We start from the raw sequence: 24,126 nt of genomic DNA, 5'->3' as shown, positions 1-24,126 counted from the left end.
GTAACAAGGTCATGAAGGCTTTCACAGGACATCAGCGCTCACCTCCCCACCGTCATCAAACCTGAGTGATCGGACAAGAGAGGCAGGACGACAGCAACCCAACATCCCTGATCACCACAAGTTTCTATGACCAAGAACCCCCAAGCCCTGCGCCTTTGTCTATACTAATCAAAAGCCTGAGAAAATAAATATGTTTTCAGTCTAGACTTAAACATTGAGACTGTGTCCGAATCCCGAACAGAGGCAGGAAGATTATTCCAGAGTTGTGGAGCTTTGTAGGAAAACGCTTTTCCACCAGCCGTGATCTTTTTAATTTTAGGAACTATAAGTAACCCTGCATCTTGTGAACGAAGTGGACGTGCTGGGTTGTAGTAATTAATAAGCTCACTCAGATACTGTGGTACAGACCATGTAGCGCTTTATAAGTTAGTAAAAGTATTTTGTAATCAATGCGGAATTTAACTGGCAGCCAGTGTAGAGATGATAGAACAGGAGTAATATGGTCAAATTTTTTAGTTCTACACTCGAGCTGCTGCATTTTGAACTAACTGGAGTTTGTTTATGGATCTACCAGAGCATCCAATTAGAAGAGCATTACAATAATCTAACCGAGAAGTTATAAACGCATGGATCAGTTTTTCGGCGTCATTAACAGATAGTATATTTCTTATTTTAGAGATATTACGCAAATGATAGAAAGCAACTCTAGTAATATTATTAATGTGTGTATCAAAGGAAAGATCTGAATCTATTGTGAGACCCAAGTTTTTTACATCTGGGCTGGGAGTAACAGAGAACGTGTTTAAGTTTAGCACCAGGTTAGACAACTTGTCTCTTGCAGCTTTAGAGCCAACAAGTAAAACCTCAGTTTTATCTGAATTAAGTAAAAGAAAATTACACGACATCCAGTTTTTTATGTCGTTTACACAATCTTCTATCTTACTGATTGTGTCAGTATCATTTGGTTTGGCTGATATATACAGTACAGCTGTGTGTCATCTGCATATCAGTGAAAGTTTATGCCATGTTTATGAATAATTTCTCCTAGTGGAAGCATATAGAGTGTAAATAATAGCGGTCCCAGTACCGACCCCTGTGGAACACCACACTTTACTTTTGTAGTTTCCGAGCATTTATTATTTACATAAACAAATTGCGAGCGGTCAGTCAGATATGATTGAAACCAAGAGAGTGCGAGTCCTTTAACACCTACTGTATTTTCTAGCCTCTCCAGTAAAATGTTATGATCGACCGTATCAAACGCTGCGCTAAGATCTAATAGAACAAGAAAAGAGACACATCCATTATCAGAAGACATTAACAACTCGTTAACTACTCTAATTAATGCGGTTTCGGTACAATGGTTGGGTCTAAATCCTGATTGAAATTTTTCATGAATACAATTTTCATTCAAATAAGAACATAATTGTTTGGAAACGACTTTTTCTAATATCTTTGAGACAAAAGGAAGGTTTGAAATTGGCCTATAATTAGATAAAACATGTGGATCAAGATTAGGTTTTTTAATCAGGGGTTTAATAACAGCACTTTTAAACAATTTAGGTACATATCCAAGGCTAAGGGATGCATTGATTAATGTAAGCAGGGGCTCTACAATAGCTGGGAGTAAATCTTTAAGTAAACGAGTTGGAACAGGATCGAGTATACACGATGATGACTTCGATGATTTAATCAACACAGTTAGTTCATTTTGGGAGATTGGATTAAAGGAATTTAGTTGGATTAACTCGTTACTATTATCACCACTGTTATCACCAATGCTGCTCGGAGTGAGTCCATACTTAACATTGGGAAGTGACACACTCTGACTCTGAAGTCGTATTTTTTCTATCTTGTCATTAAAGAATTGTAAAAAATCATGGCTGGTACAGTCAGGCGGTATATTAGATTCAGTTTCATTGACGTTTTTAGTTAATTTGGACACTATCTCAAAAAGGAATCTAGGATTGTTTTTATTTTTCTCTATTAGGGACGAATAATATAAAGATTTAGCTTTTATAAGTGCATGTTTATACTCAGTTAGAGCATCTTTCCAAGCAATCTTATACACCTCCAGTGTAGTGTGACGCCACTTGCGTTCTAATTTCCGTGCTGCTTGTTTAAGTGTGCATGTGTGGTCATTGTACCAAGGAGCAAGTTTTTTCTCCCTAATCAGTTTAGTTTTAAGTGGGGCTACGTTATCTAAGGTTGCGCGCAGTACGGTCTCTAGGTTTTGAGTTGCCTGATCTAGTTCTTTAGGTTCTGATGCTGATATATTTGGTAATTCTGGTAGGCAGTTTATGAACGCTGCTGCAGTTGCAGATGTAATAGTGCGCTTATATTTAAAACGATTTGGTTGCTGTATATTATTGGACAGGGACACTTCATATATTAGTAGAGAGTGATCAGAGATTAAGTCATTCTGTGGTACAATTTCCAGGTTGTCTATGTTTATACCATAAGTAAGTATTAAATCTAAGGTATGTTTACAGCGGTGAGTGGGTCCTGTTACATTTTGGGTGATGCCTAAAGATTCTAAAATAGAATCAAACACAATTTTGAGTGGATTACATTTATCCTCATAATGAATATTAAAGTCACCGACAATTAAAGCTTTCTTAGTTGATAAAACTAATTTAGAAAGAAAATCGGCAAATTCGTTAAGAAACAGGGGGGTCGATAAACAGTAACCAGTTTAAACATACTAGTTTTATCAGATGAACATTTATTGGCTATGTCAGAGATAAGAACTTCAAACGAGTTTGTTATGGGAGATGATTTTACAGTAAGACCTATGTCCTTGTCATAAATTGCGGCTATTCCTCCACCACGACCACTAAGACGTGGCTTATGTTCATAACTGTAACCCGGAGGAGATGCTTCATTTAAACCTAGATACTCATCAGGTCTAGCCCAGGTCTCAGTTAAACAAAGTGCACTAAGACTATTATCTGTAATTATTTCATTTACAATTACTGTTTTGCATGCAAGTGACCTGATGTTTAGAAGTCCTAACTTTAGTTTAGCTTTACTATGGTTTTCATGATGCTCATTTAGATTAATTTTAATTAAGTTATTATGACATACTTTTTGATTTTGTTTTGGCTTACACCTGCCACGGTAAACAGACACAGTCTCAATGGTTTGTGACCTAAGGATTCCGGGTGACGTCCGATGGCGACTCGCAGACAGTCGGTTTGGCCTGTTAGTCTGCTGCCTGGTCTTGGCTCTGGATAGTCATTTAACACTATCTGCCGCTACACTAACGCGGTGGTAAAGCCTGTCACCTATGCTGCAAGAAATGCGAGCAGCACCCTCCCACGTGGGGTGGACACCATCCCGCTTCAAAAGACCAGGCCTTCCCTCAAAGGTGGACCAATTATCTACAAAATCAATGCAGTTTTCTGAGCACCATTTAGACATCCAGCGGTTCAGCGACAACAACCTGCTGTAGGTTTCGCCACTGGGTCGAATCGGTAAGGGGCCAGAGCACACTACTGCCTCAGACATCGACCTAGCTAACTCACACACCTCTTTAACATTACTCTTAGTAACCTCAGACTGCCGTAAACGAACATCATTAGTGCCGACGTGGATAACAATCTTCGAAAATCTACGATTAGCATTAGCCAGCACTTTCAGGTTTGCTCTGATGTCAGGCGCCCTGGCCCCCGGAATACAAGTGACTATGGTTGCTGGTGTCTCTATGGGGGTCGCAATACGCACGTGTCGGAGCTGAGAATCTCCTATAACCAGAGCACTTACATTAACAGGCTGCTCAGCGGGTGGCTCACTGAGTGGGGAAAACCTGTTGGACACGTGCAACTGAGATGGTCGGTGCTTTGCCCTACGACTATGTCGCAGAGACGTCACCCAGTCGCCCCGCTGTGAGGGCTCTAATGCCGGAGTCTGGGGTTCTATACCTGAACTGCTGGCATTCGGGACTGCTACAGCTGAATCTAAACACTCACTAGTAGTAGTCTGTTCTAATGCCCGAATGCGCCCTTCTAACACTGAGATCTTCTCCGTCAGACTAACAACTAATCTACACTTATCACATGTAAAGTTATCACTAAACACGGAGAAGGAATAACTGAACATATTACACTCGGAACATGGATACAGCGCTCCTACTGGGGCCATAATAACAAAGAAATATACTTAGCTTTACAAGATGAGTTGGAGATGATGTTTATGTTGGATTCACCGGCGCTTCTGCTGGTAGTCACAGAAGAACGGCTTTAATTCCGGATGAAACAGGCGATGATGAGATTCAGGGGTCCTGGGGCTCTCACAAACAAGAGTGGTCTGGAGGATACTTTAAATAAATACACGATTTACACAGAGCATACAAACACAGAATTAAATTATCTAAAAGTTATAACTGGTAATAAATAGATAAATAGATAAATAATAATAGAGTTGTTCTTCGCTCTAGTCTTCAATAAAGTCTGTAGTGATTTCTTGTCATTCTTGGTGCAATTACTCCAGACCCGTCACATCCGGCAGGAGCAGCATAGTTGTCACGGCAGTCTCGACTTTAATCCTTAACCTCGGTGGGTAAACAGGTTTCCATCAGAATGCCTTTGGAGTAAAACAACAAAGAATGTAGTTAATAATGTACAATGCGAGTTGAGTAAAACAGTTTTACAGAGAGTTTTAGACTCCGGCAGCCCTAATTATTACAGCATAACTAAAAGGGAGAGCGAGCAGGTAACAAGGTCATGAAGGCTTTCACAGGACATCAGCGCCCACCTCTCCTACCCAAACCGGAGTGATCGGACAAGAGAGGCAGAACGACAGCAACCCAACATCCCTGATCACCACAAGTTTCTATGACCAAGAACCCCCAAGCTCTGCGCCTTTGTCTATATTAATCAAAAGCCTGAGAAAATAAATATGTTTTCAGTCTAGACTTAAACATTGAGACTGTGTCCGAATTCCGAACAGAGGCAGGAAGATTATTCCAGAGTTGTGAAGCTTTGTAAGAAAATGCTCTTCCACCAGCTGTGGTCTTTTTAATTTTAGGAACTATAAGTAACCCTGCATCTTGTGAGTGAAGTTGACGTGCTGGGTTGTAGTGATTAATAAGTTCACTCAGATACTGTGGAGCCAGACCATGTAGCGCTTTATAGGTTAGTAAAAGTATTTTGTAATCAATGCGGAATTTAACTGGCAGCCAGTGTAGAGATGATAGAACAGGACTGATATGATCACATTTTTAGTTCTAGTTAGCACTCGAGCTGCTGCATTTTGAACTAACTGGAGTTTTTTTATGGATCTACCAGAGCATCCAGTTAGAAGAGCATTACAATAATCTAACCAAGAAGTTATAAACGCATGGATCAGTTTTTCAGCGTCATTAACAGATAGTATATTTCTTATTTTAGAGATATTACGCAAATGATAGAAAGCAACTCTAGTAATATTATTAACGTGTGTATCAAAGGAAAGATCTGAATCTATTGTGACACCCAAGTTTTTTACATCTGGGCTGAGAGTAACAGAGAAAGTGTTTAGGTTTAGCACCAGGTTAGACAACTTGTCTCTTGCAGCTTTAGAGCCAATTAAGTAAAAGAAAAAGAAAATTACACGACATCCAGTTTTTTTACACAATCTTCTATCTTACTGATTGTGTCAGTATCATTTGGTTTGGCTGACATATACAGCTGTGTGTCATCTGCATAGCAGTGAAATTTTATGCCATGTTTATGAATAATTTCCACACCACACTTTACTTTTGTAGTTTCCGAGCATTTATTATTTACATAAACAAATTGCGAGCGGTCAGTCAGATATGATTGAAACCAAGAGAGTGCGAGTCCTTTAACACCTACTGTATTTTCTAGCCTCTCCAGTAAAATGTTATGATCGACCGTATCAAACGCTGCGCTAAGATCTAATAGAACAAGAAAAGAGACACATCCATTATCAGAAGACATTAACAACTCGTTAACTACTCTAATTAATGCAGTTTCGGTACTATGGTTGGGTCTAAATCCTGATTGAAATTTTTCATGAATACAATTTTCATTCAAATAAGAACATAATTGTTTGGAAACTACTTTTTCTAATATTTTAGAGACAAAAGGAAGGTTTGAAATTGGCCTATAATTAGCTAGTACATAGAATAGGTTTTTTAATCAGGGGTTTAATAACGGCACTTTTAAACAATTTAGGTACGTACCCAAGGCTAAGGGATGCATTGATTAATGTAAGCAGGGGCTCTACAATAGCTGGGAGTAAATCTTTAAGTAAACGAGTTGGAACAGGATCGAGTATACACGATGATGACTTCGATGATTTAATCAACACAGTTAGTTCATTTTGGGAGATTAAAGGAATTTAGTTGGATTAACTCGTTACTATTATCACCAATGCTGCTCGGAGTTCATACTTAACATTGGCAAGTGACACACTTTGACTCTGAAGTCGTATTTTTACTATCTTGTCATTAAAGAATTTTAAAAAATCATCGCTGGTACAGTCAGGCGGTATATTAGATTCAGTTTCATTGACGTTTTTAGTTAATTTGGACACTAAGGAATCTGGGATTGTTTTTATTTTTCTCTATTAGGGACGAATAATATAAAGATTTAGCATTTATAAGTGCATGTTTATACTCAGTTAGAGCATCTTTCCAAGCAATCTTATACACCTCCAGTGTAGTGTGACGCCACTTGCGTTCTAATTTCCGTGCTGCTTGTTTAAGTGCGCATGTGTGGTCATTGTACCATGGAGCAAGTTTTTTCTCCCTAATCAGTTTAGTTTTAAGTGGGGCTACGTTATCTATGGTTGTGCGCAGTACGGTCTCTAGGTTTTGAGTTGCCTGATCTAGTTCTTTAGGTTCTGATGATGATATATTTGGTAATTCTGGTATGCAGTTTATGAACGCTGCTGCAGTTGCAGATGTAATAGTGCGCTTACATTTAAAACGATGTGGTTGCTGTATATTATTGGACAGGGACACTTCATAAGGAAGTAGATGAAGTGAGAGTATTCCCAGGGAGGAGAGAGTGGTGATAGGAGCAGACCTAAATGGACATGTTGGTGAAGGAAACAGAGGAGATGAGGAAGTGATGGGTAGGTTTGGTGTCAAGGAAAGGAACCAGGAAGGACAGATGGTGGTGGATTTTGCCAAGAGGATGGAAATGGCTGTAGTCAACACTTATTTCCAAAAACGGGAGGAACATAGGGTGACCTATAAGAGTGGAGGAAGGAGTTCACAAGTAGACTACATTATGTGTAGAAGAGGAAACCTGACGGAGATTGGGGACTGTAAGGTTGTGGCAGGGGAGAGCGTGGCCAGACAGCATCGGATGGTGGTGTGTAGAATGACTGTTGTTGTGAAGAAGAGAAAAAGTGTCAAATCAGAGAAGAAGACCAAATGGTGGAAGCTGAGGAAGGAAGAATGTGGTGAAGAGTTCAGAGAGGAGCTGTTAAAGGCTCTGGGTGGTAAGAAAGAGCTTCCAGATGACTGGGCTACTACAGCAACAGTGATTAGAGAGACAGGTAGGAAGGTACTTGGAGTGGCATCTGGACAGAGAAAAGATGATAAGGAAACCTGGTGGTTGAATAGTGAAGTGCAGGAAGCGATTCAGAGGAAGAGGTTAGCCAAGAAGAAATGGGACATTGACAGGACTGACGAAAGTAGACAGGAATATAAGGAGATGAAACGTAAGGCAAAAAGAGAGGTAGCAAAGGCAAAGCAGAAGGCGTATGAGGAGTTGTATGGGAGGTTGGACACTAAAGAAGACGAGAAGGGCTTGGCCAGACAGAGGAATCAGGCTGGAAAGGATGTGCAGCAGGTTAGACTTGTTAAAGATAGGAATAGTAATGTTCTAACAAGTGAGAAGAGTGTGATGGTAAGATGGAAGGAGTACTTTGAGGAGCTAATGAATGAAGAGAATGAAAGGGAAAGAAGAGTAGAGGTCATAGGAACGGTGGATCAGGAAGTAGGAAAGATCAATGAGAATGAAGTTTGGAAAGCTTTGAAGAGGATGAAGAAAGGGAAGGCAGTTGGACCTGATGACATACCAGTGGAAGTATGGAAATGTCTAGGTGAGATGGCAATGAGATTTTTGACTCAATTATTCAATGGCATTGTTGAGAGTGAGAAAATGCCAGAGGAATGGAGGAGAAGTGTGCTGGTGTCCATTTTTAAGAACAAGGGTGATGTACAGAGTTGTAACAACTACAGGGGAATTAAGTTGATGAGCCACACAATGAAGATCTGGGAGAGAGTTATGGAAGATAGACTTAGACAAGAGGTAACTATTTGTGAGCAGCAGTATGGTTTCATGCCAAGAAAGAGTACCACAGATGCCATCTTTGCTTTGAGGATGCTGATGGAGAAGTACAGAGAGGGTCAGAGAGAACTTCATTGTGTCTTTGTTGATTTAGAAAAAGCGTATGACAGAGTGCCAAGGGGGGAGCTGTGGTGTTGTATGAGGAAATCTGGAGTGGTGGAGAAGTATGTCAGACTGGTACAGGACATGTATGAGGACAGCAGGACAGTGGTGAGATGTGCTGTAGGAGTGACAGATAGCTTCAAGGTGGAGGTGGGACTACATCAAGGATCGGCTCTGAGCCCCTTCTTGTTTGCTTTGGTGATGGACCGACTAACAGATGAGGTCAGGCAGGAATCCCCATGGACTATGATGTTTGCAGATGATATTGTAATCTGTGGTGAACAGGGAACAGGTGGAAGATAACTTGGAGAGGTGAAGATATGCACTTGAAAGAAGAGGAATGAAAGTCAGCCGTAGCAAGATAGAGTACATGTGTGTGAATGGGAGAGAGACAGGTGGAACAGTGAGGCTACAAGGAGCAGAAGTCACAAAGGTGAAGGACTTCAAGTACTTAGGGTCGACTGTCCAGGAAAATGGGGAGTGTGGTAAAGAGGTCAAGAAGAGAGTCCAGGCAGGATGGAGTGGATGGAGAAAAGTTTCAGGAGTGATTTGTGACAAAAGGGTGACAGCAAAGGTCAAGGGAAAAGTTTACAAGACAGTGGTGAGACCAGCTATGTTGTATGGTTTGGAGACAGTGGCATTGACAAAAAGACAGGAGAAAGAACTGAAAGTGGCAGAAATTAAGATGTTGAGGTTCTCCTTGGGAGTGACAAGGATGGATAAGGTTAGGAATGAGATAATCAGAGGTACAGCACAGGTTAAACAACTAGGAGATAAAGTTAGAGAGGCCAGACTGAGATGGTTTGGACATGTCCAGAGGAGGGACAGCGAGTATATTGGTAGAAGGATGTTAGATATGCAGCTGCCAGGAAAAAGACAAAGAGGAAGACCAAAGAGGAGGTATATGGATGCAGTTAGAGAGGACATGGGAGTAGTTGGGGTGAGGACAGAGGACGCAGTGGACAGAGTGAGATGGAGGATGACTCGCTGTGGCAACCCCTGAAAAGGGAAAAGCCGAAAGAAGAAGAAGATGAGTCTAAGTCTATCTTCCATAACTCTCTCCCAGATCTTCATTGTGTGGCTCATCAACTTACAGTACAAACACAGCAGCTTCTTGTTCTTCTGATGATGTTTAATGGCGGTTGGCAGAACAACTTAAGATGCACCAGCGCCACCAACTGGACTGGAGTTGAACAGCAGCTTAGCAGTAATAAACCTCCATCCCTGTATCGCTCAGGTAGCTTTAGAGAGGACTACAGTCAGTCCTAGACGTTCTTCCAAGCAGTTTCTCTAATGTCATGTTTTGTTTTCCAACATGCTTCTCTAACTCTGTTCTTTCTTTCTTAAACCTTTTGTAATCTGTTAATCTGAGTTTGACTGTTTCCTGTGTATTACAGTGTTACAGAGTCCAGTGGGGTGATTCCCTATTCTGAATAATGTTTGAATCAGACGCTGATGTTGCTCTATGTGTTGGAATATGACTGTAGTGACTCTCACCTCATCCTCCAACCTGCTTAGGAAACTAGTTTTTCTGCTCATTTGAGAGGTCACGATCATCCTGACCCATTTATGAAAACTGTTTTTTTAATGTTGACACAGATGTTACTTATAAAACTTGTTCTTTTTGCTACAGTCTGAGCTAATGGTCACCTGTCATTACAGCTGTTCCTTATTCGTCAGTAATTAAACTGTGTAAACATGTGCTTCATGTGGGTTTCTGTGATTACTTCTGCCTCTGTGATCCTGCGTTGTGTTTCAGTCTGAGTTAAATCTAGCTCCAGTTTTAAGTTTTGTCTCTTGGATAGTGTCTCTCTGTGTTTGTATTTAGACTTGGCTTTAGCATCAAGACCATCACTTACTGTTCGTGTAGTGCTTAAGAGTAGATTAGTTCAGGGACCTCTTGTTAATTTCATGGTAATAAGAATTAGCATTTTGCATAGGGTTTGTCCATTTTTCCCTGTCTATCTTTCAGTCTGGTTCTTGTGTCTTTTTGTTTATGGTTCCTTATGTGGTCCCCTCATCCCAGTATAGTGGCAAGGAATAACTGTTGGCATATTAAAACAGCTAACAGTTTGTATAAGGTTTACTTAACCAGTGAAGTGATACTAATAACAGCTAATCACATTTATAAAACACAACGACACCAAAACGTGTTTTATTAAAGAAAATCATATTTATTTATTACTATTACAGTCTTATTATTTCATTATTAACTCACATCATTTCTACATGTAATGAATATTTAATAGAAGAAAATAATACAGTGAAAACATGATTTAAAGAGGTTAAAGATAGTGGAGATGAAAGAGCTCGTACATGAAGAAGCTAAAGTTCCTTGAGGAGCAGAAAAGTCTTGAGTTACTTTCTCACCACAGTCAGCAGGATAAATCATCAATTCATCTAAAGTTACTACATCACTCACTCAAACCCAGAGACCCTCACTCACTCACTCACCCAAACCCAGAGACCCTCACTCACTCACCCTGGATAGAGCATCAGTCCAATCCCAATCAATTTGTATCCAATTACCTGATCATAATTCACCTCTACTGCTACACACGCCCCCTCTGACACCTCCAGTAGCTGGTTCTCTCCAGTGTGAATGCGCTGGTGTTTTTTGAGATCACTCTGTTGATTAAAACTCTTCCCACACTGTGAGCACGGATACGGCTTCTCTCCAGTGTGAATGCGCTGGTGTATTTTAAGATCACTCTGTTGATTAAAACTCTTCCCACACTGTGAGCACGGATACGGCTTCTCTCCAGTGTGAATGCGCTGGTGTATTTTAAGATTACTCTGTTGATTAAAACTCTTCCCACACTGAGCACGGATACGGCTTCTCTCCAGTGTGAATGCGCTGGTGTATTTTGAGATGACCCTGTGTAGTAAAACTCTTCCCACACTGTGAGCACTGATACGGTTTCTCTCCAGTGTGAATGCGCTGATGTATTGTTAGATCGCTCTGTGTTTTAAAACTCTTTTTGCACTGTGAGCACTGATACGGTTTCTCTCCAGTGTGAATGCGCTGGTGTCTTTTGAGAGCACTGTGTAATAAAACTCCTCCCACACTGTGAGCACTGATACGGATTCCCTCCTGTGTGAATGCGCTGATGTACTGTTAGATCACTGTGTTTTAAAACTCTTTTCGCACTGTGAGCACTGATACGGTTTCTCTCCAGTGTGAATGCGCTGGTGTCTTTTGAGAGCACTCTGTGTAATAAAACTCTTCCCACACTGTGAGCACTGATATGGTTTCTCTCCAGTGTGAATGCGCTGGTGTGTTTTGAAATTACTCTGACAATTAAAACTCTTCCCACACTGTGAGCACTGATACGGTTTCTCTCCGGTGTGAATGCGCTGGTGTCTTTTAAGAGTAGTCTGACAATAAAAACTCTTCCCACACTGTGAGCAGTAATACGGTTTCTGTCCAGTGTGAATGCGCTGGTGTATTTTGAGATGACTCTGACACTTAAAACTCTTCCCACACTGTGAGCACTGATACGGTTTCTCTCCAGTGTGAATGCGCTGGTGTCTTTTGAGATAACTTTGACAATTAAAGCTTTTCCCACACTGTGAGCAGTGATACGGTTTCTGTCCAGTGTGAATGCGCTGGTGTAGTTTGAGATAACTTTGACGATTAAAACTCTTCCCACACTGTGAGCACTGATACGGTTTCTCTCCAGTGTGAATGCGCTGGTGTATTTTCAGATTACTTTGACAATTAAAGCTCTTCCCACACTGTGAGCAGTGATACGGTTTCTCTCCAGTGTGAATGAGCTGGTGTATTTTCAGATTACTTTGACAATTAAAGCTCTTCCCACACTGTGAGCAGTGATACGGTTTCTCTCCAGTGTGAATGAGCTGGTGTATTTTCAGATTACTTTGACAATTAAAGCTCTTCCCACACTGTGAGCAGTGATACGGTTTCTGTCCAGTGTGAATGCGCTGGTGTAGTTTGAGAGCACTCCGAGAACTAAAACTCTTCCCACACTGTGAGCACTGATACGGTTTCTCCCCAGTGTGAATGCGCTGGTGTTCTTTGAGATTACTCAGGAACCTGAAGCTCTGTCCACACTGAGAGCACTGATACGGTTTCTTTCCAGTGTGAATGTGCTGGTGGGTTTTGAGATGACACAGGAACCTGAAGCTCTTCCCACACTGTGAGCACTCAAACGGTTTCTCTCCAGTGTGAATGCGCTGGTGTATCTTGAGAGCACTCGGGTACCTACAGCTCTTCCCACAGTGTGAGCAGATGTTTCCTTCTTCCTGTGTGGGACTGAGAGAGGTGTTAATGCTGACAGTACCAGAGGACGTTTGCTGATTACTGGAGCTTCTGGTGGGCGTCAGATCCTCATGTTCAGTCTTAATCTTCACCAGCGCATCATCATATTTATCATGGTTGCAGCTCTTGATGTGATTGTGGAGGTGATTTTGGGTTGTAGAGGAACGTGGACACGAGGAGCAGGAGAAATCCTTGTTCAGTTCTGAAGCAGAAAATAATCAAATACATTTATAACGTTATAAATAATAAAATACATTTATAACATTATAAATAATAAACTACATTCATAACATTATAAATAATAAAATACATTTATAACATTATAAATAAAAAAACACATTTATAACATTATAAATAATAAATACATTTATAACGTTATAAATAATAAAATACATTTATAACATTATAAATAATAAACTACATTTATAACATTATAAATAATAAAATACATTTATAACATTATAAATAATAAAATACATTTATAACATTATAAATATTAAAATACATTTATAACGTTATAAATAATAAAATACATTTATAACATTATAAATAATAAACTACATTTATAACATTATAAATAATAAAATACATTTATAACATTATAAATATTAAAATACATTTATAACGTTATAAATAATAAAATACATTCATAACATTATTAATAATAAAATACATTTATAACATTATAAATAATAAACTACATTTATAACATTATAAATAATAAAATACATTTATAACATTATAAATAATAAACTACATTTATAACATTATAAATAATAAAATACATTTATAACATTATACATAATCAAATACATTTATAACATTATAAATAATAAAATACATTTATAACATTATATATAATAAAATACATTTATAACATTATAAATAATAAAATACATTTATAACATTATAAATAATAAACTACATTTATAACATTATATATAATAAAATACATTTATAACATTATAAATAATAAAATACATTTATAACATTATAAATAATAAAATACATTTATAACATTATTAATAATAAAATACATTTATAACATTATAAATAATAAACTACATTTATAACATTATACATAATCAAATACATTTATAACATTATAAATAATAAAATACATTTATAACATTATTAATAATAAAATACATTTATAACATTATAAATAATAAAATACATTTATAACATTATAAATAATAAAATACATTTATAACATTATTAATAATAAAATACATTTATAACATTATAAATAATAAACTACATTTATAACATTATACATAATCAAATACATTTATAACATTATAAATAATAAAATACATTTATAACATTATTAATAATAAAATACATTTATAACATTATAAATAATAAAATACATTTATAACATTATACATAATCAAATACATTTATAACATTATAAATAATAAAATACATTTATAACATTATATATAATAAACTACATTTATAACATTATATATAATAAAATACATTTATAACATTATAAATAATAAAATACATTTATAACATTATAAATAATAAAATACATTCATAACATTATTAATAATAAAATACATTTATAACATTATAAATAATAAAATACATTTATAACATTATAAATAATAAAATACATTTATAACATTATAAATAATAAAATACATTTATAACATTATAAATAATAAAATACATTTATAACATTATAAATAATAAAATACATTCATAACATTATTAATAATAAAATACATTTATAACATTATTAATAATAAAATACATTTATAACATTATAAATAATAAACTACATTTATAACATTATACATAATCAAATACATTTATAACATTATAAATAATAAAATACATTTATAACATTATTAATAATAAAATACATTTATAACATTATAAATAATAAAATACATTTATAACATTATAAATAATAAAATACATTTATAACATTATTAATAATAAAATACATTTATGACATTATAAATAATAAACTACATTTATAACATTATACATAATCAAATACATTTATAACATTATAAATAATAAAATACATTTATAACATTATTAATAATAAAATACATTTATAACATTATAAATAATAAAATACATTTATAACATTATACATAATCAAATACATTTATAACATTATAAATAATAAAATACATTTATAACATTATAAATAATAAACTACATTTATAACATTATATATAATAAAATACATTTATAACATTATAAATAATAAAATACATTTATAACATTATAAATAATAAAATACATTCATAACATTATTAATAATAAAATACATTTATAACATTATAAATAATAAACTACATTTATAACATTATAAATAATAAAATACATTTATAACATTATAAATAATAAACTATTTATAACATTATAAATAATAAAATACATTTATAACATTATATATAATAAAATATATTTATAACATTATAAATAATAAACTACATTTATAACATTATATATAATAAAATACATTTATAACATTATATATAATAAAATACATTTATAACATTATAAATAATAAACTACATTTATAACATTATAAATAATAAACTACATTTATAACATTATAAATAATAAACTACATTTATAACATTATAAATAATAAAATACATTTATAACATTATAAATAATAAACTACATTTATAACATTATATATAATGAAATACATTTATAACATTATATATAATAAAATACATTTATAACATTATAAATAATAAACTACATTTATAACCTTATAAATAATAAAATACATTTATAACATTATAAATAATAAACTACATTTATAACATTATAAATAATAAACTACATTTATAACATTATAAATAATAAAATACATTTATAACATTATAAATAATAAAATACATTTATAACATTATAAATAATAAAATACATTTATAACATTATAAATAATAAAATACATTTATAACATTATATATAATAAAATACATTTATAACATTATATATAATAAAATACATTTATAACATTATAAATAATAAACTACATTTATAACATTATAAATAATAAAATACATTTATAACATTATAAATAATAAACTACATTTATAACATTATAAATAAAAAAATTATAACATTATAAATAATTAAATACATTAATAACATTATAAATAATAAACTACATTTATAACATTATAAATAATAAAATACATTTATAACATTATAAATAATAAAATACATTTATAACATTATAAATAATAAAATACATTTATAACATTATAAATAATAAACTACATTTATAACATTATAAATAAAAAAATTATAACATTATAAATAATTAAATACATTAATAACATTATAAATAATAAACTACATTTATAACATTATAAATAATAAAATACATTTATAACATTATAAATAATAAACTACATTTATAACATTATAAATAATAAAATACATTTATAACATTATAAATAATAAAATACATTTATAACATTATAAATAATAAAATACATTTATAACATTATAAATAAAAAAATTATAACATTATAAATAATTAAATACATTAATAACATTATAAATAATAAACTACATTTATAACATTATAAATAATAAAATACATTTATAACATTATAAATAATAAAATACATTTATAACATTATAAATAATAAAATACATTTATAACATTATAAATAATAAACTACATTTATAACATTATAAATAATAAACTACATTTATAACATTATAAATAATAAAATACATTTATAACATTATAAATAATAAACTACATTTATAACATTATAAATAATAAAATACATTTATAACATTATAAATAATAAACTACATTTATAACATTATAAATAATAAAATACATTTATAACATTATAAATAAAAAACTACATTTATAACATTATAAATAATAAAATACATTTGTAACATTATAAATAATAAAATACATTTGTAACATTATAAATAATAAACCACATTTATAACATTATAAATAATAAAATACATTTATAACATTATAAATAATAAAATACATTTATAACATTATAAATAATAAAATACATTTATAACATTATAAATAATAAAATACATTTATAACATTATAAATAATAAAATACATTTATAACATTATAAATAATAAACTACATTTATAACATTATAAATAATAAAGTACATTTATAACATTATAAATAATAAAATACATTTATAACATTATAAATAATAAAATACATTTATAACATTATAAATAATAAAATACATTTATAACATTATAAATAATAAAATACATTTATAACACTATAAATAATAAAATACATTTATAACATTATAAATAATAAAATACATTTATAACATTATAAATAATAAACTACATTTATAACATTATAAATAATAAAATACATTTATAACATTATAAATAATAAAATACATTTATAACACTATAAATAATAAAATACATTTATAACATTATAAATAATAAAATACATTTATAACATTATAAATAATAAAATACATTTATAACATTATAAATAATAAAATACATTTATAACATTATAAATAAAAAACTACATTTATAACATTATAAATAATAAAATACATTTGTAACATTATAAATAATAAAATACATTTATAACATTATAAATAATAAACCACATTTATAACATTATAAATAATAAAATACATTTATAACATTATAAATAATAAAATACATTTATAACATTATAAATAATAAAATACATTTGTAACATTATAAATAATAAAATACATTTATAACATTATAAATAATAAAATACATTTATAACATTATAAATAATAAAATACATTTATAACATTATAAATAATAAAATACATTTATAACATTATAAATAATAAAATACATTTGTAACATTATAAATAATAAAATACATTTATAACATTATAAATAATAAACCACATTTATAACATTATAAATAATAAAATACATTTATAACATTATAAATAATAAAATACATTTATAACATTATAAATAATAAAATACATTTATAACATTATAAATAATAAAATACATTTATAACATTATAAATAATAAAATACATTTATAACACTATAAATAATAAAATACATTTATAACATTATAAATAATAAAATACATTTATAACATTATAAATAATAAACTACATTTATAACATTATAAATAATAAACTACATTTATAACATTATAAATAATAAAATACATTTATAACATTATAAATAATAAAATACATTTATAACATTATAAATAATAAACTACATTTATAACATTATAAATAATAAAATACATAAATAACATTATAAATAATAAAATACATAAATAACATTATAAATAATAAAACGCATTTATAACATTATAAATAATAAAATACATTTATAACATTATAAATAATAAAATACATTTATAACATTATGAATAATAAAATATATTTATAACATCATAAATAATAAACTACATTTATAACATTATAAATAATAAATACATTTATAACATTATAAATAATAAACTACATTTATAACATTATAAATAATAAAATATATTTATAACATTATAAATAATAAACTACATTTATAACATTATAAATAATAAAATACATTTATAACATTATAAATAATAAACTACATTTATAACATTATAAATAATAAAATACATTGATAACATTATAAATAATAAATACATTTATAACATTATAAATAATAAAATACATTTATAACATTATAAATAATAAAAAACATTTATAACATTATAAATAATAAAATATATTTATAACATCATTAATAATAAACTACATTTATAACATTATAAATAATAAAATACATTTATAACATTATAAATAATAAAATACATTTATAACATTATAAATAATAAAATACATTTATAACATTATAAATAATAAAATACATTTATAACATTATAAATAATAAAGATTGTTAGTAAATGTTAGAAAGGAAACACATTGTTTACCCAAACTGAGATTTAAAAAAATTAAAATCCAAAGAAATATCTTACTGAGTTCATCTTTATCTTCAGCTTCTTCCTTCTTCACAGGCTTCATCTGGAAACCTCCACACTGTTGGTCCTCTGGGGTGAGATGTTCCTCAGAGGTGACCACAGGGATTATGGATCCTTCATCTGAAATTCATCAATATGAGAAGAAGAAACTCAACAACTGGAGGAAACTGAAGGTTGTGGGTTTGATTCTCCAATCACAAATAAATCCTAGTTAGATTAAAACTTAAATCCAGACTGGAGTGTATCAGCACAGGACAGTACGGTACAGTACAGGTTCTAATCCCACTATCCACATTCTCTTATTATTTCTACTGATTCATTATGCCTGAAAGCTCCTTGTAGTACTTTGCTCCGAGGTCTTTTTCACCTGCTTGTCTTGGCACTGGTTGATTTTCTGTCAATAGGAGAGCAAAGTTTTGCATACAGCTCATTTGAATGCCACTTCTGATTTCAACCCTAACCCTAACCTAACCTAAACCCTAACCATAACCCTAACCCTAAATTCTAATCTTTACCCCAAACCCTATCTCTAACACCAGATCCCAAGCCTTAGCCACAACCCTAGGGGGGTTTGGACACCCATTGCAGCTCTGAATATCCTTTATAGACATAAATATGTATTGTGTTTGTTTGGATTGAGCTTTTACATGAAATGTCATACGATATTAACAGATTTTGGGAAGCTCTTTGAGTTGAATGATTCATCAGAAACACTACATTTTAAGCTAACCAGTTCTCCCTCCTCATATCTAAAAACTCACTGGTCATTTTTAATCCTCTGCGGCCATCTAGTGGCCATTTTTAGGTATCCACGTGCTACATTGGTTGTTGCAGAGCACTGTATAATGGTGATCTTTCTTCCCTTGGAATCATGCTCCATATTTACTTACAGAAATCATCTTCATCCTCCTCCTTCTTTATTAGTTTCTTCTGGAATCCTTCATGTTGTAGATCCACAGGGGCGACATGTCCCTCTTCTGCTGACTGCATGATTACAGATCTAATAGACAGACAGACAGACAGATGTATTTTATTCCTCAATAAACAAAAATCCAGGAAAATTCTTTTAACTGAATGTTTTAACTGCCTATTTTTAAGCTGTGAGGCTGTAAACAGGGTGAAAATGTTTAAACTGTTGTGGAACTGAGCAGCATCAGGCAGAAAAGATCTCCAATAGAACTTCTTGAGTTTGGTGGAAGCAGTTTTGTGGCCCAATGTTATTAAGTCGAACTTAAAACTGATTTAATTAAACATTTCTAAATTACATGAATCAGCCTAAACATAAGAAATGTGTTTTAGTAACTGGGAAGAAATCACAGATTCTTACGTTTGGATTCATGATAAATGACAGAATCTGTTTATAGAGGTTTAGTTTAAACCTTTCTGATGTACTTTACATCTAGCGCCTGATAACATGCTGTACTAATACTGTTAAATTTTACAACCTGTAAACTACCTGTAAACAACCTGTAAACAACCCGTAAACAACCCGTAAATAACCTGTAAACAACCTGTAAACAACCTGTAAACAACCTGTAAACAACCCGTAAACAACCTGTAAATAACCTGTAAACAACCTGTAAATAACCTGTAAACAAAGCTACAAGAACTTGGTGTGTCTGTATAAAACATTAAATACTGTAAACCAGGGGTATTCAACTAAAATTTAAAGAGGTCCAGTTAGAGAAAATTTCTTGAACCAAAGGTCCGGAATGTTTATACTTTATACTTGGTCATTTATTTATTGAGGAAAATGATCCAATAGTACATATTTGTCAGTGGCAAAAGTATGTGAACCTCTAGGATTCGCAGTTAATTTGAAGGTGAAATTAGAGTCAGGTGTTTTCAATCAATGAGACGACGATCAGGTGTGAGTGGCACCATGTTTTATTTAAAGAACAGGGATCTATCACAGTCTGCTCTTCACAACACATGTTTGTGGAAGTGTATCATGGCACGAACAAAGGAGATTTCTGAGGACCTCAGAAAAAGAGTTGTTGATGCTCATCAGGCTGGAAAAGGTTACAAAACCATCTCTAAAGAGTTTGGACTAGGGATGTCCCGATCACGTTTTTTTTGTTCCCGATACCGATCCCGATTATTAATTTTGATCCCGATCCGATACTGAGTCTCAAACCGATACTTGTATTTTCTAGATATTGTCTAGATAAGAACTGGATAACACTGTTCACACGGTGCACACTTCAACTACATTACAGTTATTCACATTAATCCAGTGTACATGTTTAACAACTGAATAGCTCTGCAGTGCTGTAGGGAAAAATGCTGCATCCAAACTATTGGCTTAATGTTTTTGTATTTTTACAAAATCAATCAAAATGAGTGAGATAATTACAGTTTTACTTTAAACTTGACATTTGAAGGAAAAAAAATGCAGTGTTTAATGCAGTGATACACTAAACATGAACAGAAATCTGTGTAGCAGCTTCACTTGAATATAAGAAAAAAAGTTACTTAACAGCATTACAGTAAAACCTGAATACCAAAATAAAATGGACAGGCTCTTTTGTTATGAAGGAAAGCCAGTTTTTAAAGTGCTTGTATTGTGACAATGGTTTGATGGACGTTTCTATGCAAAGTGAGTGTGTTTTGACCCTTTGGGGTTTCCATAGTGCATGCAATAGCGTGCCTGGCTCTAGCTGTCCGCTATTCGGTACCGTAACAGAAGAAGTTAATAAAGTGTTAAATGCTCCTGACAATATGTGAATATAGCGTGTACAGTGGAACCTCGGTATACGTCCTTAATCCGTTCCAGACCCTTGGACTTACCAAACAGGACGTATACCAAACAAATTTTCCCATAGGAAATAAAGGGAAAATGATTAATCCGTTCCCATGAACAAAATCCTGTTGTTATTGGCATATTATACGTTGATGGGGTTGTATAAAATAATTTATAAAACGGATAGTTCCGGTCCTAAAATCTGATCGGCTGAGCCGCGTTCGAAGCCGCTGTAAAATCCCTGATAAAAGCGCACCTGTGACCACCTCACATCATCCCATATTAATACGCCACTGAAAAGAACAAGTACAAACTTGGTTGAACACTATTCTAACTCATGTACTATACAGTGTATCACAAAAGTGAGTACACCCCTCACATTTCTGCAAATATTTCATTATATCTTTTCATGGGACAACACTATAGACATGAAACTTGGATATAACTTAGAGTAGTCAGTGTACAGCTTGTATAGCAGTGTAGATTTACTGTCTTCTGAAAATAACTCAACACACAGCCATTAATGTCTAAATAGCTGCAACATAAGTGAGTACACCCCACAGTGAACATGTCCAAATTGTGCCCAAATGTGTCGTTGTCCCTCCCTGGTGTCATGTGTCAAGGTCCCAGGTGTAAATGGGGAGCAGGGCTGTTAAATTTGGTGTTTTGGGTACAATTCTCTCATACTGGCCACTGGATATTCAACATGGCACCTCATGGCAAAGAACTCTCTGAGGATGTGAGAAATAGAATTGTTGCTCTCCACAAAGATGGCCTGGGCTATAAGAAGATTGCTAACACCCTGAAACTGAGCTACAGCATGGTGGCCAAGGTCATACAGCGGTTTTCCAGGACAGGTTCCACTCGGAACAGGCTTCGCCAGGGTCGACCAAAGAAGTCGAGTCCACGTGTTCGGCGTCATATCCAGAGGTTGGCTTTAAAAAATAGACACATGAGTGCTGCCAGCATTGCTGCAGAGGTTGAAGACGTGGGAGGTCAGCCTGTCAGTGCTCAGACCATACGCCGCACACTGCATCAACTCGGTCTGCATGGTCGTCATCCCAGAAGGAAGCTGACGCACAAGAAAGCCCGCAAACAGTTTGCTGAAGACAAGCAGTCCAAGAACATGGATTACTGGAATGCCCTGTGGTCTGACGAGACCAAGATAAACTTGTTTGGCTCAGATGGTGTCCAGCATGTGTGGCGGCGCCCTGGTGAGAAGTACCAAGACAACTGTATCTTGCCTACAGTCAAGCATGGTGGTGGTAGCATCATGGTCTTGGGCTGCATGAGTGTTGCTGAAACTGGGGAGCTGCGGTTCATTGAGGGAAACATGAATTCCAACATGTACTGTGACATTCTGAAACAGAGCATGATCCCCTCCCTTCGAAAACTGGGCCTCATGGCAGTTTTCCAACAGGATAACGACCCCAAACACAACCTCCAAGATGACAACTGCCTTGCTGAGGAAGCTGAAGGTAAAGGTGATGGACTAAACCCAATTGAGCACCTGTGGCGCATCCTCAAGTGGAAGGTGGAGGAGTTCAAGGTGTCTAACATCCACCAGCTCCGTGATGTCATCATGGAGGAGTGGAAGAGGATTCCAGTAGCAACCTGTGCAGCTCTGGTGAATTCCATGCCCAGGAGGGTTAAGGCAGTGCTGGATAATAATGGTGGTCACACAAAATATTGACACTTTGGGCACAATTTGGACATGTTCACTGTGGGGTGTACTCACTTATGTTGCAGCTATTTAGACATTAATGGCTGTGTGTTGAGTTATTTTCAGAAGACAGTAAATCTACACTGCTATACAAGCTGTACACTGACTACTCTATGTTATATCCAAGTTTCATGTCTATAGTGTTGTCCCATGAAAAGATATAATAAAATATTTGCAGAAATGTGAGGGGTGTACTCACTTTTGTGATACACTGTATATACGTACATATATATATATATATATATATGTGTATATATACTGTATATATATTTATATAATAAACAATAATACATAAATATTGCCTCTAATTTGTGCAACTGATCTCAAACTTTCAGTCGTTTTCTCTGTTCCTCTCTGCTCATCTCTCTCTCTCTCTCTCCATTTTACAGTCCGCGCTTTCAAATCGCTACTACATACTGAACAGTACGAGGTGAAAAGTACATGGAAATGTTCAGATTAATATAAACAGTAATCCTGATCATTAAGCGGGTGTTTCGCCCAAGAAATAGTGTAATAGTTTGCGAATGTTATGTTCGCCCTCATGTTGCCTAGCAACACGGCGCACCGTTAACGGGACCTGAACATTATATAGCGCGTTATAGCTATAGAGTTATAGTGCGGGTTGTTTACTGAATGGTAGCAACTGGCGTAATGACGCTCGTGGCTTGGTTTGGCGAGAGATAAACAAGTGTCGGTGTCGTGACTCATTTTGACCCGTACAAGTTCTAGCATCCGAGTCGTATTCCAAATAAAGGTCGTATACCAAGCTAAATTTTTCGCCTCTAAACAGGACGCATACCAAGTTCGACTTATACCAAAGCAGACGTATACCGAGGTTCCACTGTATTTATTTCTTTATTAAGCGAGTGCATCACTACGTTGTTTTGTAAACTGTAGTGATCCTCGACTCACACACCATATAGATAGTAAAATTCTACAGTAATGAACGCAGCTCTGCTCCCACCG

The 24,126-nt window shown here is 33.2% G+C and overlaps 1 pseudogene; it reads right to left on the bottom strand.

Annotated features, from left to right (window-relative positions):
- Positions 1 to 10,610: 10,610 nt before the first annotated feature.
- The window catches only part of LOC134303272 (zinc finger protein 271-like), a 38,766-nt pseudogene continuing 25,250 nt past the window's right edge, over positions 10,611 to 24,126 (bottom strand).

Source organism: Trichomycterus rosablanca, chromosome 2, assembly GCF_030014385.1.
Source record: "Trichomycterus rosablanca isolate fTriRos1 chromosome 2, fTriRos1.hap1, whole genome shotgun sequence".
Classification (NCBI taxonomy): domain Eukaryota; kingdom Metazoa; phylum Chordata; class Actinopteri; order Siluriformes; family Trichomycteridae; genus Trichomycterus; species Trichomycterus rosablanca.
The sequence above is the reverse complement of the archived record's forward strand: the minus strand, read 5'-3'. Positions and strand labels throughout refer to the sequence as shown.